The sequence below is a fragment of the Balearica regulorum genome, chromosome 6, assembly GCF_011004875.1.
Source record: "Balearica regulorum gibbericeps isolate bBalReg1 chromosome 6, bBalReg1.pri, whole genome shotgun sequence".
Taxonomy (NCBI): Eukaryota; Metazoa; Chordata; class Aves; order Gruiformes; family Gruidae; genus Balearica; species Balearica regulorum.
In genome coordinates, this window is record NC_046189.1 from 19,280,839 (window position 1) to 19,298,146 (window position 17,308).

The window sequence follows — 17,308 nt, forward strand, 5'->3', positions numbered from 1 at the left end:
CATAGGTAACACCCTCAGAGCCATAAGCCATATACTTAGCTATAAACTTAATTATTCTGTTCTCTACTGAGTACCTGGCATTTTGCTATTGGGAGAGGAAAGAAGAAACAAAACCCATGCAGAGTGGGATACTAACAGGTGATTACAAGTTCAGTTATATTCTTGTGTGGAACTTCTGCTAATGAGGGAGCCCTGGTGCCAAGCTGTTTTGAGCCAGAATACGAAACTGCTGCCTCCGCTCTCAATCTCAACCTACACGTTCAGGGGCTTATCCTGATGGCCAATTCCCAAGCATGTTACGGGAACTTGCATAGCCAAGGCATCAGAAGCCCAGCTCCTTTTATTTGGCTAGCTGTGGGGACAACGGGGTGTCCCCATACCCTTTCAAGGTAGAGATGTTGCTTTGTCCTGTGAGTTCAGTCTGCTGACAACTGACTCTGCTTCAGCAGCTGATGAAACCAGGTTTTGGTGATTGGCAATGTAGGGCATTTTATTTCTAGATCAGCAGTTTACCTTTATGCCGGGTGAGCTGTGACTAAACGTTGTTTTCTATCAGTTTTAGTGTAGTCTAAGTAATCCCAGGTCTACAAAAGTTCCTGCTCAAAATGGTGTTGACTGACTTCCACACTGAAAGCCATCACGAAGTAGTCAGATGGTGAATGAGGATTGAAACTGTTCCTGGATGGATAGTGAGTGATCCTTTCAGACCAGGGCCAACACTGGGCATGCTAGTGTGAGCAATCTCACTTTGATGTGTCCCATGTAGCTGCCCCTGTCGTGTGAGGGAGATGCAGGATCTCTCAACGGGGCTGAATTTTTCAGTGTCTAAGGAAACAGAGACCTTTAGCTTCCAAGGGTGTTATCTGGATGCTTTTCATGGACCCTGCAGTTCCCTCTAAGTTTCCTGACTACTGTTCTCCTAATTCATAGTAATAAATTCTCCTAATTCATAATAATTGCAGAGATAATTAAATGAGAATGTGGCATGCAGCAGATATACATATTCATATATTGAGCCTCCCTTTTTCCTGTTTATTCTTGGGAGAATATTGTTTTCAATAAATATTAATGAAAGATAAATGCATGATCTGGTCTTGCATGGGATCTGATCTTGCTCACCTCACTCAGGCATGGTTCCAGGCAGTATGGGATTGCTGACACTTGTACCTAAGCAAGGAATAAAAGATCTCATCCATTATACATCAGAGAAGCTGCTTCTGTTCTCTAATCACCCAGCAAGTACGCACAGATGCTGATCTGTGTCTATATTTGGCATTCACGTATTCCTGATGTGGAATATACCACCCATGGGAAGAATGCAAGAAATGGACTAAAGTTCCCACTGATTGGGACTTATTTTCCCTTTTTAAAAAAAAAAAAAGTAAAAGGGTATGAGCTTTGGGCAGGATGATTATCCTGCTCGTAGATAGCTCCCTTTCTATTTTCTACCTAATCAAAACTTTTCTGTGTTTCCAGTATGAAGATTCAGAGTGTAAAAGGGAAAGAAATTAAGCAGAAATAACAGCTTGAGACTGTATGGCATGTGTCAGATAAAAAATTGCTCCTATAAATGAAAATTTGTTTTGTGGCTTTAAAATGTGTGGATGTTGTGGTAAGTCATAACTTCTAAGGTGCAGATTTGTTTCGCTTTTTGCATTTGTACATATATGTATGTATATAAATGCTGATGGGAATTTTGAATATAAAATATTACCTTAAGTGTGATCTTTTAAAACAGTTGATGCGTTCTACTGAAATAACCAGGTATATAAAAACTCTTCATAGTATTGTTCATACCTGAAACTTCATAAACTTCAAGACTCATGCTAATAGCTAAAGACAAATTGCTCAATAATAAATATCTTTTAAGATCACCATCATAGCAATGCTCATATATTGAAAAAGATACTTGAAGACTAGACATGCCATTGGCCAGATATAACAAACATTGCTCTAGAAAAACAGCTAAGCAATTTTTGCTGAGCCTAAGTTGTTGAAAATACTCTTTGGAAAGATACCATATATTGTTTCTATATTGGTGGACCTGTTGAGTAATTCCCATATTCTTTGATCAGGTCAAAGAGAAACTGTGTCTTAAGCTTATTGTGTAAAAAGGCCGCAAGCTAAGAAATTAGGCTTTATGTGAAATTAAGTATTGTAAGAAATGATGAGTGCCATTCCATTTAACAGAAGTTCTTTTTTTGTTCTTCAGAACAAATTAAGGTTATTTGAAATATCCGTAATGATACGAAGAGGCTTCCACAAAGGTAGTTCTCCTTTTAGAAATATATCATATGATGTATTTTGTAATACATGTGCAGTGCAGGACTCTTCTTCAGGAGTTTGTTTATATTATTGGGATGGGGAGGACAAGTAACTTTGAGAGCAAGGCTTGTCAGTTCAGCAGTTTTCACTCAAGAAATTTGTAGATGTTAGTAGGTGTATTATTTTTTCTTAGTAATGGCTTTTATTCATGTGGCTGTCCTCTGAAAGGGCTACCTGTGGCTAAAACCAAGAGCGATAGCTGAAAATATCACAACTCATGTGCACGTAGCTGTGTAAAGGTGTTTGTCCCAGAGCTGTTTTGTTTGGGGTTTTTTTTTTTTCTTGTTTCAGCCAGGACTGGAGCAGTGTGGAAACTTCATCTTCCACACAGCAGACCAGGGCCAGCTATAAAGGGGGGATTTGCTTAAAAAAAAAAAAAAAAAAAATCTTTGACCATCAGATTTTGTTCACATCCTGGATGAAGGTCAAAATAGACTCTCTGTTTTATCTAATATGATTCTCCCACCCCCAAGGAACATGTTAATATTTCATTGTTCTGAAGAAACGTAGTGGGCAACATTAAATATTTACATCTCTCTACAAAGTCACATGGATGCCACCAGGATACCTAGCTCTACATCACACATGCTCTAATTCACCCCAAACACCCACTGTTTACTAATCTTCAGCCCCCGTCTGTGCCGATAATGAGCAAGAGGAAATGGAAACAGCAGGGATTATATGCTACTGAGAAGTCCCAGTTTCCATGCCTGGCTGTAATTCTTTCAACAAACTCTTGCCGACTGTGCTCCTGCTTTGAAGTTTGAACACCTCTGTATTAGTGCTTGGCTCTGGTGATTTGGCAAACAGATTTGGGTTTGGGGTTTTTTTTTTTAGATGCATATTGGCAGCTCCACACGATGGCTTACTCTTGCACTTGCGTGTGTTGTGCCCATTTGAGGTCAGGGCAGTACAGATTGTTTTGCCCAATCACCGAGATGTTAATTGCTCATATTTGCTGGTGACAGGTACCAGATAGAAAACAGTCCCCACCATATCCACTATTCTCTGTGTGTATATAGTCTTAGCCGTACCGGTGAAAAGGGTGAGTTTCCAAACAATGAATAAATAGGGCCCATTTTCATATGGCAAGTGGTAAGTGTGGGGTTTGAATGCTGGGATTCACCTGGTGAGTCTGGATCACCATGTCCAGTATACTCAAACATGTGGATGTAGGGTAGTGCACATTTCTAATCTAAACCAAAATCCTCAGAGCCCGTGATTGCCTTTTTATCCCCACAGCACAGGACAGCAAATTATTTGTGTAAATAGCTTTACAGCTGTGTCTATTAACATCCCTGCGTAGCTTATCTGTCAGGCCACTGTGCAACTTGTTATTGCTGCCAGGGTGGTCCTTTATCCATAAATCAAACACTGTTTGATCTTGTGGCAAGTGAGGGGAAGTCAATTTACGGTCTTAAAAACAACTTGTGCCATCTGCAGGGTTACTAGCACATGTCTCCATTAGGTACCCGGGTGTAAGGAAGAGCTTCAGGTATACTTTCCACTGAGAAGATAGAGGTGGTTTTGTCTTGTGTATATACAAGGTGAGGTACAGCATTAGTTACAAGCAGTTGGCTTATCACGTAGGATTACTGCTAAAAATCCTGTCAGGGCTTTGGTCCTCTGGAACGTGCCAGTCAACAGACTCCTCATCTGTGACAAGGATGGAGAAATAAGCGGTTTGTTTACAGAGGACAGAATTTATGAGGCTTCAGATGCTTCCTTTCACATCTTAATGGTTCGTGGTCAGAGCTGACAGATCCTCCGGTGTCCGTGGTGGCTCAGCAAACCCTGCTGCGGGAGGGCTCTGCGGACACAGCGAGTCCCCCCCTGTGTCATGCAGCTGCCTTTGCTGTCCCTGCAGTGCCGTGTCTGTGGCCCTGCCGAAGGGCAGGCTGAGGTGCCGCCGCACGCTGGGCTCGGATGGAGCGACGCCCTGGGAGGCCGTTTTCCTTGGGCGTAGCTTAAAAGCAGCTGGGAGACTGCTGCGAGTTACCTGCTGGGAGAACAAATTCCTCCCGTCTCGAGCAACCCCAGGTATCTGGGGGGATGTAAAAGTACACTTGCCCCATCAGTGACTCCAAGCGCAGCTCTGGCACGGTCCAATGTGCGCAGCTAGATCCTCACGCGGTGGTTGACACATTAGAAGTGACTTTGTAAACGTAGCCCCTTCTTAAAATGGAGAGAAATAACCGGTCTCTTGTGAGGGACTGGGGCTGTCTGAAAGCCCTTGGGCGAGCAGCTGTGGGGAGGACAAAGAGGCAGTGTGCTGAGAGCAAACATGGCCACTTCCTGAACTCTTCAACTTCCCCTCGGCGCCTCTGAAGCTCGGGGTCCAGCATATCGTGTCTCTGCACGCTTACCGAGGGGAAAATGCTTAAGCTGCATGTGTCTCGCAGTGCTCTCAAGTGTCTTCCAGTGTAAATAATACCTTTGCCATTTGGCCCAAAACTTTAAATGGGGGCAGAGCAGGTGCATCTGTGGACACGTGTTTACACGCTACAATTGCAGGAGGTCAGACATGCACGCACAAATAGGCGTGTGTGCACCCAAAAAGAGTCTGACGCAAAAGCATCCATTTTGTGGACTAGGGTTTTTTCACTTGTGTGTATTTCCTTTTGTGTGGGTATCCTCTGTATGTTTACATTTAAAATACTTGTATCTCTTATTAGATGGGTGTGATTTGTTAAATATTTAGCTGCTGAAATTCCTTGAATCAGAAAAGTTTGTGCAGGTCTTTGTCAGCCTGATTGGATCCTCTCCTTTCCCAAGCTTCTCCCTTTATCCCGCAACTTTTTATACTGTGTCTGCCAACTTCCATGGGAGGTAGGATTATCCTTGCACAGTTTCTCTTGCACAAGCACAGAACTGGTGACCCCAGCAGCAGGCACGTGCAGCTCTGTGAAATCTTGTTGTTTGTGGCTGCCTCTTTGCCAGAGGTCACTGCTCCTGCATCTGTGGGGGTAGGAGGGATCCTCAAAACCACTGCAGCTCCATTTCCACTGGGATCAGTCAGATTGCTTTAACCCCCTGATAAAAATTACTGGAGCTATTTTGGCTCATTTGATAGTAGTAAAACAGTGACCGTGGTAGGAAGCCCCGAGGCAGCAGACGGGGAAGTAATCCTGGGCTGGTGGTCACGGGGAGGCTGCTCACAGCACTGATGTCTTCATCTGGCACAGGCTAATTTGAAAGATGACATTTTTAGTAGAAACCCCTTAATTTATGTAGAAGTTACATAGATTGCATCAACCAATGGGCAAAGAAGCAGCTGCCATTGGTTTGCTCTGGGCGTCTCACAAAGCTGTGGTTTTCTGTTACAGCCTGGGTAGCAACAGGATCAGCTTCGTGCTAGCTGTTGTCCCCTGCTGCCTCAGAGTTGGGGGGGGGAAACAAAAAAAAAACCCAACTAACCAACTTTGGAACACTAGAGTTCCTCAGTACGGTTCATGGCACGGGTTGTGGAACCACAGTGCCAGTATGCCTGAGAGCACCATGGGGTATGGTGGGAGAAATGAATGGCGGTGGGAGGACAGCCACAAACAAGCATTGCTGCTGAAAGCTTTGCATCCCAAATGTGCAGCATCGCTGTCTGTTCACTCTCTTCCTGCCTTCAGGTTCTTCACACCCATGGTTAGGTGCAGCTAAATTCAACCAGTGCCTCAGCACAGGTGTTTGTGGTCAGTCTTCCACTGAACACAACCCATCTGCCTTGGCTCAGTCCTTGCCAGGCTGATCGGTGCCCCAGGCACTGGCTGTTGTTATTTCAGGTCTCACTAAATAAACAGACATTTAATTGATCTCCACCCCCTTCCTTAGCTTAATTGAAGGGTGTTTCACATGCTCCAACAAGGAGCATCTTCCAGCAGAGCACTGTCTCCTTGCTGACCCTGGTAAGACCATTCTGCCTCTCTTCTGACGTGATAGTCTTCAAACTTTATCTCCAGGCTGTGTCAGCTCTTCTGGTGTTGGTACCACTTAGGATTAGATGGTCTTTCCAAAAATTCATGTGTCTTAAAAAAAACCCAACTGCTAAAGGACCACCTATTGACTAATTCTGTAAACATACTCTTCTAATCCAGGACTTTACTGTCCTTCCTTTTGTGACATATGTTCAGGTCTGTTTGTGCCATCACTAGATGACAATATATGAATGCTCACTGCTATAACTGAGAAGAGAACCTCTGCTCTTCTGAAGTTGTAAATTATATTTTTATGGGACTCAAACTCCTGTGAAAGCTGTTTGCCATGTTCAAATGAAAAATATTTCTGAAAATTGCTAACAACTGCATCTATTCAAATACATCAATTCATTACCACTCTGAAAATTTGATAAACAAATATCCTTGAACTGAAATTTCCCACGCCTGCAGCATTCTTCACAATTGCATTTGTTTCCTCTTTAAAAGAAGAGGGGGGGCACTGAGCATACTGTAACTGAATCACATTCAGCATTTGGTATTAATACAAAGAGATAGTACAAAAAGGTCCATTGAATCATGGAGTGACTCAGAAGGCAATAGAGAAGGGCTCTCTGGCTATGCAGAAATGTCAGTGGTTCAACGTGCGAGCAGAAAGCTCTTAAACATGCTGTAATGGACAGTTAGTTTCTTCATCTGGCTTTAAAAAGTAAGCGCAGCAAGGTGCGGTGAGGAAGTGTGGTGTCACATGCAGCTCTACAGGAAATGAGATTGAAGCTGCTGGGGAAGTTCAGAACTGGGTGACCTCTGACGGATTCAAATAGCACAGGTTAGTCCTCGTAAAATGTCTCTTTAACTGTCCCGCTGGGGTTCTGCATGCATATTTTCACAGATTTTTGATTGGGGGGGGGCGGGGGGGGCAGATAAGAAGTGGTCCATGTGGCACTTGTGTTATCGGGTGGCGAGCAACATGGACTTCAGAGCAGGACCTTACGGGGCAAAAATAGGAAGCTGTTCTGTGGGTTAGCCGAGTTTGTGAGAAGCTCGGAGCCTGCCTTGCTGTACAACAGCTGTGTGGGCCTGAATCACGTTAGAAGTGTGAATGAAGTCTTCTCCCTCTTAAGACTTTCATATAATGAGGAAAAGGTCTGGATTTTTAATAGAGGTGTGCAGTGTTAATAGCAGAAAGTGCTTTTCCAAGCACAGGTTAAAGCTATTGACTATAGTGAGAGCTTCACTTTGTTTTGGCTGTACCAAGTACGCAGCTGTTCTGTTTGATTTTACTGGTGTAGCCTCTTGTTAAGGTTTTCTCTCATTCCTGGTGATTTCTGTTGAGAAATTCCATCCCGGCTTTTCTGTGCTGGAGGGTTTTGCCTTGGGAACGCACTGTATCAGGAATGAAACGGCACCAGTTTGGTGCTGGAGAACTTGGGAGCTCTTAGAGGGAGGCTGTTTAATGGGATCCACATTTTGTATTCCTGCACAAAAATACATTCCTTACTTTTAAATAGTATTAGACAATTGTAATTAATCAAAATTTTTGAATGCAAAGTCAGAGTGAAAGTCGGTGCACGTGGTGCTGGCAGAGCATGGTGGGCAGAGGAGGTGGTGGCTGCGCAAGCTGTGCTGGCAGCGGTGGTCCATGGCAAAGGTGCTTGCTGCGTGCAGAGACCCCCTGGCTCCCTGGGCAAGGTGACAGCTTGCCAGGTGGGGGGCTTGGGCAGTGCACGGGGTCGTGGTCTAGCACAAAATGCAGCTGTTGGGGATGGCAGGTGCTGTACCAAGGGTGTGCCAGACGTTAAAACCAGAGTTGGAGTGTCAGTATTCCTAAAACTGTCCACGCTTCTTCCCAAATATTTTTTAAAACATTTCCCTGATTCTGTAGAAAAACAGACTAAGTTGCACTGCTGTTTCACCCTCCTCATACCCCCAGTGCATTCATCCTGATCTCAGCATAAAAACACCTACGTAAGACGAACGCAGCGGCTCAGGAAGGACCAGGTTGCGCGAGCAAGGAAGTCCTTGCCTCCTCCTGCCCCAGAGTCTGGCTCTGCCGTGGGGCCCTGAGGGTCTCGGCGATGTGGGAATAGCAGGACCCCGTTTCTGGCGGTTTACAGCTCTCCAGCTGCTACTCTCTGCAGCTTTGCAGAGCTTACTCTTAGGTTTTGAGCTTTGAAATTTCACGTGCAGAAGGCTCTGGCCTTAGCTGGTCTTCTCTGCTGCTGTAAAACCAGCAAGTTTTGCAAAAAGAGCTAAAGTTTTGCCTGAAGTCGGCCTTTCTGCTTTATAGAGTTTATAGCCTTCACCAGAGCACTGTGAAACTCAAGTCTGTTTAACTAAGAATGTGATTTAAAACCAATTTAGTAAAATCCCGCTGCAGACATTTTCATTTCAGCCTAATCCTGCCTTATAGCAGCTCATCTCAAATAGATTAGGAGTTGTTTTAAGCTAAATATAATGGCTCATAAATAATATATTTGAGTCCCCATGCAGTGGTTTTTGCCAGATATTTGAAACTGAATTAAAAACCAAACTGATAGGCTATCTTAAAGCCTAACACTTTTACTCTGCTACTGAGAATGAGCACAGACAACCAAGACTGAAAGAGGAGGGAAAGAGCGAGAGAGGGGGAATTTTCTGAATGGGCCAGTTCTACCAGCTTGCGTTATGAAAACCGGGGAAAGAATGTTTCTTTCCCAAACAAATTAAAAAGGAAATTTGCAAAAAGAGGAAAGGGAATAAAGAGTACAGACTAAACAAAAGGAAATAAATATGGATTGGAATGAGAGAGAAGGAAATAAAAAAAAAAAAAGAAAATAGTAAAAAATGGAACCAGATGGGAACAAATTCTGTGCTCGGGAGAAAATCCTCCTTTTTTACTGAACTTCAGAAGGGAGGGAGAATGTGTGGATGTGTTTGTACATATGCATAGCATCTATGGAGGAAAAATTCATTTTTTTGTATGATTTTTTTTAATTATTTACTTTGGTTTCTTTCCCTTGGACAGTATTATTATAAAAGTTTGTAAGCTTGAGAGAGCTTCAAAGTTAGATGAAAGCATTTTTAAGTATTCTTAATTTTTGCAAACAAACAGAATAAACCACTCAGAATGCCACTTCAATCACTGGCCAGTTTTGCCCCCCAAAAGCTACTCAGCTGCACTGCTCTATTGACTTTGTGTCTGCTGTGCTCTTGGATCCGCAGCAAGTGGTTGTCCTGCTCTCTGCAAGGGAAAAAATAGCAGTGAAGATGTGCAACACCAATTAATGCAAACCTGAACTGCCCAGGCCAGCTTCTGAGAATTTATAGCAGGATCCCCTTGTGGGGTTCATTTCACCACATAGTGTGTGCGAAGGTTTCGTACCAGTGAGGGATTGGAATCCAAGATTTTGATCTCTAAATAGAGGTAAATCCATAAAATGCTGAATGTTTACTGTTCTTTTATTTTAAATTGACTTGATTTTTAAAGACATGTTGTTCTTTTAATATTAAATACATCAAACGGACAAGGGTGTCTCTTGCTGGGACATTATTTGCAGCATGTCTCACATCTTGTTGGCCATTCCCTCCCCCTTCCTTCCCCCCCCACACTTGAATGCAAGTTCTGCAAATCATTCCTGTAACTGGCTGTTAAAAGCATCTAGAGGTTGGAGGAGGTTGCGTTTACTTTTGTTTAGTTGATTTGTTTCAGCTTTTGCATGCATTTTTCTCTAGCCTAAACTATAGAAACCTCCTTATTACAGAGCTTGTCGGTGAACCATGGCTCTCTTAAGAGGAGAGGACAGCTTTGTTCAGTCTTATCACCACATCCATCCACACATGTTTTTAGGCTTTTCTGCTTTCATTCTACCATTTATATTGGCTTTTACTATGCTATGCTGAAGTTGGAGGAAGTATTTTAAATATGTTTGAGAGCAAATTGGGCCCGTAGACCTCAGGGACTGATATGGAGAGCACAGTCAGTGTATTTTTCTGTTCCAATTCCTCTTTAGATGGAGGCGGGCTCCTCTTTACACGCTGCTGGTTTCTCATGCAGAATTTCTACATATGCAAGGAGATGCATAATAGATACGTACCCAGGCTCTGTGGTCCCCAATGTTTTGGTTTTGCAATTAATAGTTCTTTTTTTTTTTTTTTTTTATTTTCCTTGCAGGAGTGTGCAACCTGGCAAATGTTATTGTGCTCTAATTAACTTCAGCAAGTGCATTCTGGACTGAATTTGCAAGGTCTCCTATTCTCTGCAAGCATCTCTCCTGCTGGTGACAAGGTACAGAGCCCACAGGGAGAGGGACGGGAGTGCAGAGGAGACACTGTGTGGTCAGCAGCATGGGGAAACAAGTCTCCAGCATGTGTCATCCCTGGCCTGTAACAGTCAGAAGGCACAGAGCCATCTCCTGTCTTGATTTGCAGTGTGACAATATAGGAGTCGTTCTGCTCCAGGGCAGGACTAACGCCGATGCCAGTTTACTCACGTGCTCTGAGGTGGCACACCTTTCTTAATGTCAGATTTAGGTGCCTTAGGTCACATCAAATCTTCTGCCAAATCCACAAGCTTTTAACACGTGCAGTGGGTCTTTTCATTCTAGCAGCACAGGGCTACCAGTGGAGGGATTTAAGACTTCACGAGTAGGTCAAGAGACCTAAGATATGATTTGACCAGGCACTGTGAATTCGCAGTTGTCCTTTGAGCAAATAACATTACACTTGAAAACTGCACAGTGAAGGCTGCAGTGCTCAGAGTTTGGTGCTAAAGAACAGAAATAGCATGAAAAAGTCCACTGAGACACATAGTGAATCAGAAAGAAAGAAATAACAGCATGTTTACTTTTTAATATTTTTTTTCATTGCAGCAGAGGCTGAAGCAGAAAGCATGTGCTGTAGATAGGCTGCAACGTGCTGACGTAGAGCTGGTGCAGTCCAGCAGATCACATATTATTTCCTATCTCAGCTGCGCTGTGTTGTAAGCCCTGACTGTGGCTTCTTTGTGATTAGCGGGCCAGGTAGAAACAGGTGCTGGGACAGTCCCAGAGGCACGTGGGATTTTGGTTCTCTGTAGGCACGAGCACAAAACCATTCTGGGCTTCTTCTTGATAGGGTCTATTGCTCGTCCATGTGGGTTGACGCTTTGGTGTAGTTTCAGCAGCATGCTTGCTTTGGAAACCACAGGCTGGAGAAATCCAGGTGTTGGGCTTGGGAGATGTGAGAGGGAAGAGCGGGAGCAGACAAATGTTTTGCTTCATTTGTGGCTCCACAACTCATACCGAGCATGATGAACTGCTGACGGGATGAAAATGGGTGCAAAGGCTAATATTTGGAGAGTTATTCCACGTTAGTGGACTGAAAAAGATGTGTGATCAGTAGCCAAGCACACCTGTATAGGCAAAATATCAGTATTTTAAATTGACATTTATGTTTTATTTCAAATTAGTAAATTGGATGCTGCAAAAGAACATACAATGCAATACTGAGATAAAAATGGTGAATTGTGCCACCCTCACCCATTTCAAATATGATAGGGGATTATGGAATGTCCTAGGAAGAGCGCTTATGATGAGAGATGGACCAAATGCAGCCTGTGACAAAAGACTGGAGTAAACAGGATTCCTTAGCCTAAAGAGGAGGTGATCAAAGAGACACATAAACAGTTTTCGAATAGCCATGAAGAGGAAAGGAATAAATTATTCTGCACAACAGTTGTAAATAGGATGAGAAATAGCAACTGAAATGACAGCAAAGGATGTTTAGATTGGGTACTGGGAAACGCTTCATTAGCTGTAAGGCTAACAAAGTAGATGACTGAGGGATATTGCAGAATTTCCATCACTGGAGATTTTTAGGGAGAGAAGAGATAAATACCTGCCAAGAATGATGTAATCGATAGTGACCCAAGGGAAAGGGAAGGGTAGATGCCCTCTTCCAGCCCTACTGTCTATCAGTCTGTATTTGTCTCATTGTTGACAGTGACTTTAAATTTTTCTGGTTATTGATGAAAGCTGAATAGTTACTTTAAAGGCAATAAACACTTCCATATGTATGGTAAAGTATATTTCAGGGAGAGAAGGTCACACGCTGTTCCTGAGTTTCCTGAGGAGATTTTGCTCTTCTAACTTGGGAGGCAACAGATAAAATGAGTGTGTTATACTGTGCGCTGTGGGAAAGCGTTGCATTGTTATCACTAGCAGTTGGCAAGGTGACTACAGGTCTGCTCCTGGTGTAAGAGGGAGACCTGAGAAGGCAGGCAGCTGTGCTGTTTTCTCAGGTGAACAGTTGTGGGAAGACAGAAAACTGCTAGTTTTCATCATGATTTCAAAGCTCTGGTACTAATGGCAAATGTCAAATTCCTGCTGGCGGTGCAAAACCAGTTTGGTCTACACTGAACAGTGTTTCCTAATAGCAAGTTTTGATGGATCAGGGCTCGCCTGGAGCAGCGTTTGGCAGCAGGGTTCAGGCTTTGTTCACGTGGCAGCCCTGGTGCCGCCGTACCCCTCCTGCGCAGAAGCGGGGCTTTTTCTCTGCACGGCGGTGTCTGGACCAGCCCCACCTGCGACCCAGCCCTCCGCGAGCCAGCCTGCTCCTGAGGGCCTCGGCAGAGACAGAGGAGAACAGTGATCCTTGCATGATCACTTGTTTGAGGACTGCCCGTCATCAGGACTGCCGTATAAGAGAGAAAGTAGATTTCATGAGAGTAATAATGTCTTATGACCTGATAAAACCAACGCAAAGCTCCCTTTCAGCTGTGGGTTTGATCCAGATACAACAGCTTTCTGACTTCAGAAAAAGTTGTTGGTTTTTAATCTGGAAGCTTGTGACTTCAGATTTGAAGTGGTTCTTAACTGTCCATTTAATTACCAATTCTGGTTTTGAAAGCAGAGATGCCAGCAGTCTTATTTCAGTCTGCCATATGGTAAATTTAGTCTTCAAACTTGCTTAAAATAAACCCAGTTTGGTTTTGCCCCATGCAAGCTAGCCAAACTGTTCAGCCAGTTTGATCAAGCCATATTTACAGGATTCAGCAGATGTGATGCTAACTTTAGCTAGGGCTTAACAACTGTGACAACCACTCTTATTACAAAGAAATTAAAGAGGAAATTGGCTGACGCCGTCCAATACCTGCTGTTTCAGGCCACCTGCGCTGAGCGCTCCAGCCTGCAGGGACCGATTTGTTTTCTCCTCTTGAGCTTTTGGTAGATTGGCATTAGCGAGGACACATTTGAGCAGTCCTGTGGAGTAAGAGAACTTGCCAATGAATGTTCTAAAGAGGAAATGCAAGTGTTGAATGATGGTATGTGGCTGTCTTTGGTTTTGTGGGTATGATTTTTCATGGCAGTGGTATGCCATACATACTTTTTATTTTTAGGTTAAACGGCACCAAACTAATTTTTATGCAAAAAGCTGCATTTGGAATACCAGCAGGAGCTCAGCTAGACCTGCTGTCTTGCATGGAGGAAAATAACCTCCAAAACCAGCTTCTCCCTGGGCTCCCAATGAGCTTCTGCACGGCCTGTGGGGCAGGCTGGCTCAGAGCTGCCAGCTAACACGGAGGTGTGTGCTGGCAGGGAACGGCTTCCAAAAACCTGGCAGGAACCAGGAGCCGCTGCCAGTACCTTGTCTCTCCTCGAGCAATGGCTTGCAGTCCCCACTGAGCTCAAGCAAGGTGTGGATGTGTCCCTCTTAGCCTATTCACCTGCAATCAGCTAGATATGACCTCATGTGTGATGTCTCAACAGTCCCCTGAGTCCTCTGGTAAACCTGTGCCCTCCAGGGCAGGCACCGACGTAACACATTGCCTTTGACTGCACTTGCTACGTGGAAACACTTGGTTGTTGAAGGTCATGGAAAATGGTTGGAGATATAAATATTTAAGATAAAACATAGATAGCTGAATAGAGTTGCTTGGGTTTAACAATGACTTGGGCAAACGCTCTCTTTTAATGTGTGCGCACTCGATCAGCTTCACAAGTAGAAAGTGGGGGTTGCTGCGTGTTTCCTCGGGGTCCAGCCCAGGCTGCCGCAGTAGGCAACGCGCCTGCACTGTTTGCCTGCTCGGGAAGGCAACGCAGGACATCCCTCCTCTTTGCGTAGGGGAAGATTGACTAGTTCTTGTGCTAAGCCACGAAAGACTTTGCCCTGCCTATTTTTTTGGCAGAATCCATTAATAATCATTCTTTCCAGCTTCTCTTCTTCACTCGCTAGCTAAGTACTTGCCATGTACAGCTGTAAAAAATCGTTTCCAAAGGGAAATAAATTGGAGCAGAGATTTCTGTAATTGGAGACACAGAGGAAAGCAGAAGGGCGTTTTCACTTTGTTATCCTTGGTTGCTTTTGGTTTGATTTGTGCCATGCTTTCAACTAATCCCCTTTACAGGACTGTGGGCCCCCCTTCCTTGTCCACACTGGTGTCTTCCCGGTGTGAGCTCTAGTGGCACCAGCTCACCCCTGTACCTCTCCTGGGACCGGGGGATGATCGCGGCAGTCAGGAGTCAGCGAGAGCCCTGCGCTGGGTCAGCAGTGCCATGTCAATACAGTAGCAAAGCTATGAAAACATAAGCCTCCAGCAATAGGATTTAGATATTTTGTTTGGATATCAAAGTTAATGATTGCAGTTATAGTTTTCCAGGATGCTTTTATTGAAAAACATTTCTAATTAAATCAATCGGTTTATAAAAACATTTTTTCCCCCTGAGATCAAAGGCACAAAATTTAAATTTTGTGAAGTTGCAAAATTCTAAAATTATTTTAAAAAGAAATTTAAAATACCTAAAGCAAGTGTAGGCTCAACTGAAATTTACACTTCTAAGAACAAAATATTTTCTTTTTTTTTTAATTCCTGATTATGATAGAAATCTCTTCATGTCTCAGACTTTGACAGGACATAAAATTAGCTTCCCACTTCTCTCTTTTTTTTTTTCCACAAAATACCCCACACTATTAAATCCTGTAGTATACCAACATACACAAATTTTAGTGCCTGTCCAGGTAGAACAGGGAGTCTAAACTAGACTGAGTTAGTCTTTAATACAACGTTAGAATTGCTTTGAGTTTAAAAGAACCAGACTGATGCAAAACAGAACTTGTACCTTGCCGTCTATTAGATAATGGCCAACGCAAGTAAGGAAGGATATTTCATAAATGAAATCTTCAGAAGCTATCTTTACTTATAGGGCTTTCAGCTGGACAATGGAAACCTTAGATTAGGTGTGGACAGCTTAACTGCGTGTCCTTACTGTGGGTGTTTACATTGGCATCATCTGCTGCAGATGTGTGCTGTGTACTCAGATGCATACCTGCAAAATTCATAGTCCCAATATCAAGGCTGAGTCTTCAGCTAAAGTGCCAGGTGTAAAATCTGAACCCTCTGTCTCAATGTTATCTCACCTATATTTCATAAGTATCTATATTTCATAAATATCAACTCCTGCTGCAAAAGTAGACAAAACTCCAAGATTTATGTAGAAATGACTTTACAAAGCTATTTTTATTTGAATTTTAGTTGTAGCTCTACTCTAGTAAATTAAATAAAATGTAATTGTGGTTGGTCAGTACTCTGATCTCCACTTGGCTTATAATGGTGTAAAATATGAAGAATATTAGTATTGTTTGGATTTTACTCTTTGCATTTTGGCAGCTAACTTATGAAATAATTGAAATGTCTCTTAGCAGTACCTTCCTTTTCCAAGTGACTTTTGACATTTTTTCTTGCCAAAAGGCAGCATTGGAAATACTTAACAGAAAAATTCATCCTTATATTACTCAGGATGTTTTCCAGATTGGACCAAATGGAAATTGTCAGTGATAGGAACAGTGCATTAGCACCGCGAGTGACTTGCACACATGCAAACTCAGATGCTGAAGGCTAAGGTCTCTCCGATTATGGATGGAGAGGTGCTAAATGCACTGAGGATTAGATTTTTACTGCTTTGCAAAGAGCCAAACTAAATCCAGAGGAAGCAGAATTTCAGGTCTGTCCTTCCACCGCTCCAGCCCTGAGATAGCAGCCACTAGGGCATCAGGCTCCTTGCCTGGGGATCTCTCTAAACATCAGTCCACCAGTTCTACCTCCCTCACATGGTTTCAATTCACAAGGCTGATCTAGAGCTCATCTCCATGCTGGCCAAAAAGTGAGGGTGTCTCCAAGCACCTTCCTGTCTTTGCTCCTCCACCCATCCCTCCGGTTGGCCCCTGGCTTGGAGGTGACCTTCTGCAGGGCAGTCACCAAACCACTAATGTCCTCTGGAGCTGCTCTTCCCATGAAGCAAGTCTAGAGCAGGAGATCCTCTGCAGGATTTCTCGACTTATTTCCATTTGGTAGCAGTTTGTTTTGGCTGTTAACTGGTTTTGGATGTGGGGGAGTTCTGGGCAGCTCAGAATAAGGCATGTGATGGATTCAGTGGTTCAGTATCGCGGGAGGAAAAGACAATTCTTCGTCTTCCCTGCTGGTAGTCTGCTTTAGCCTGACAGCTTCAACTGGCAGCCCTCGCCATTTATCATACAGATTTGCATTAATACTTCGGGACCATATTTTCCTCTGGTATAAGACTTTGTAGGTCTGGAGTGAAACTACAGCAGTTCCTATCAGCTAAGGACAGTTGAGACTTTTTTTTTTTTACCTGTATTAAATCCCAGACTTTTAAAATTAAGCTTTTCTTGTCATGAGTTAACACAGTTAATATGGGTATGTTATAAATTCTATGTTCTTTAAAACAGAGAAAAAGATGCTGTGATTTAGTACATTTTATATATGATACAAAGACGCGAACAATGTAGAGATAATGGCAACCTTCAATCTACTTAATGGTTATCTGATCTGCTAGTTTGGTACAAGGCATCCAAACACAGTTTTTGAGTTGTCTTATTGGACAGTTTTTAATAACAATAATGTATTGCTTCCTCTATCTAGTTCTTTGAAGCAAGTTGCAGGAGAATTTTCTTTTTGGATTCCAACCAGGCAAATAATCTGGTAGTGCAGCATCATAACATTTTGGGCTTCTTGTTTATATGGATTAGAACAAGACATCATTTGCCAGTACTGCCAGGATATTAGGTGATTGTGTAAATTCACA

At 43.2% G+C, this 17,308-nt stretch overlaps 1 protein-coding gene across 4 annotated transcripts in view; it reads left to right on the forward strand.

Annotated features, from left to right (window-relative positions):
- The window catches only part of WIPF1 (WAS/WASL interacting protein family member 1), a 57,369-nt gene that overhangs the window by 10,970 nt on the left and 29,091 nt on the right, over positions 1-17,308 (forward strand). Inside the window, exons 1-2 of one of the 4 annotated variants that reach the window (XM_075756609.1) lie at positions 7,049-7,077; positions 10,402-10,515. The exons of 1 other annotated variant lie outside the window; for it this stretch is intronic. The gene's annotated coding sequence lies outside the window, so the exon portion shown is untranslated. Of the gene's footprint in view, positions 1-7,048; positions 7,078-10,401; positions 10,516-17,308 lie in introns of those variants that run through there. 2 more of the 4 variants (XM_075756608.1, XM_075756610.1) reach the window with 2 other exon arrangements.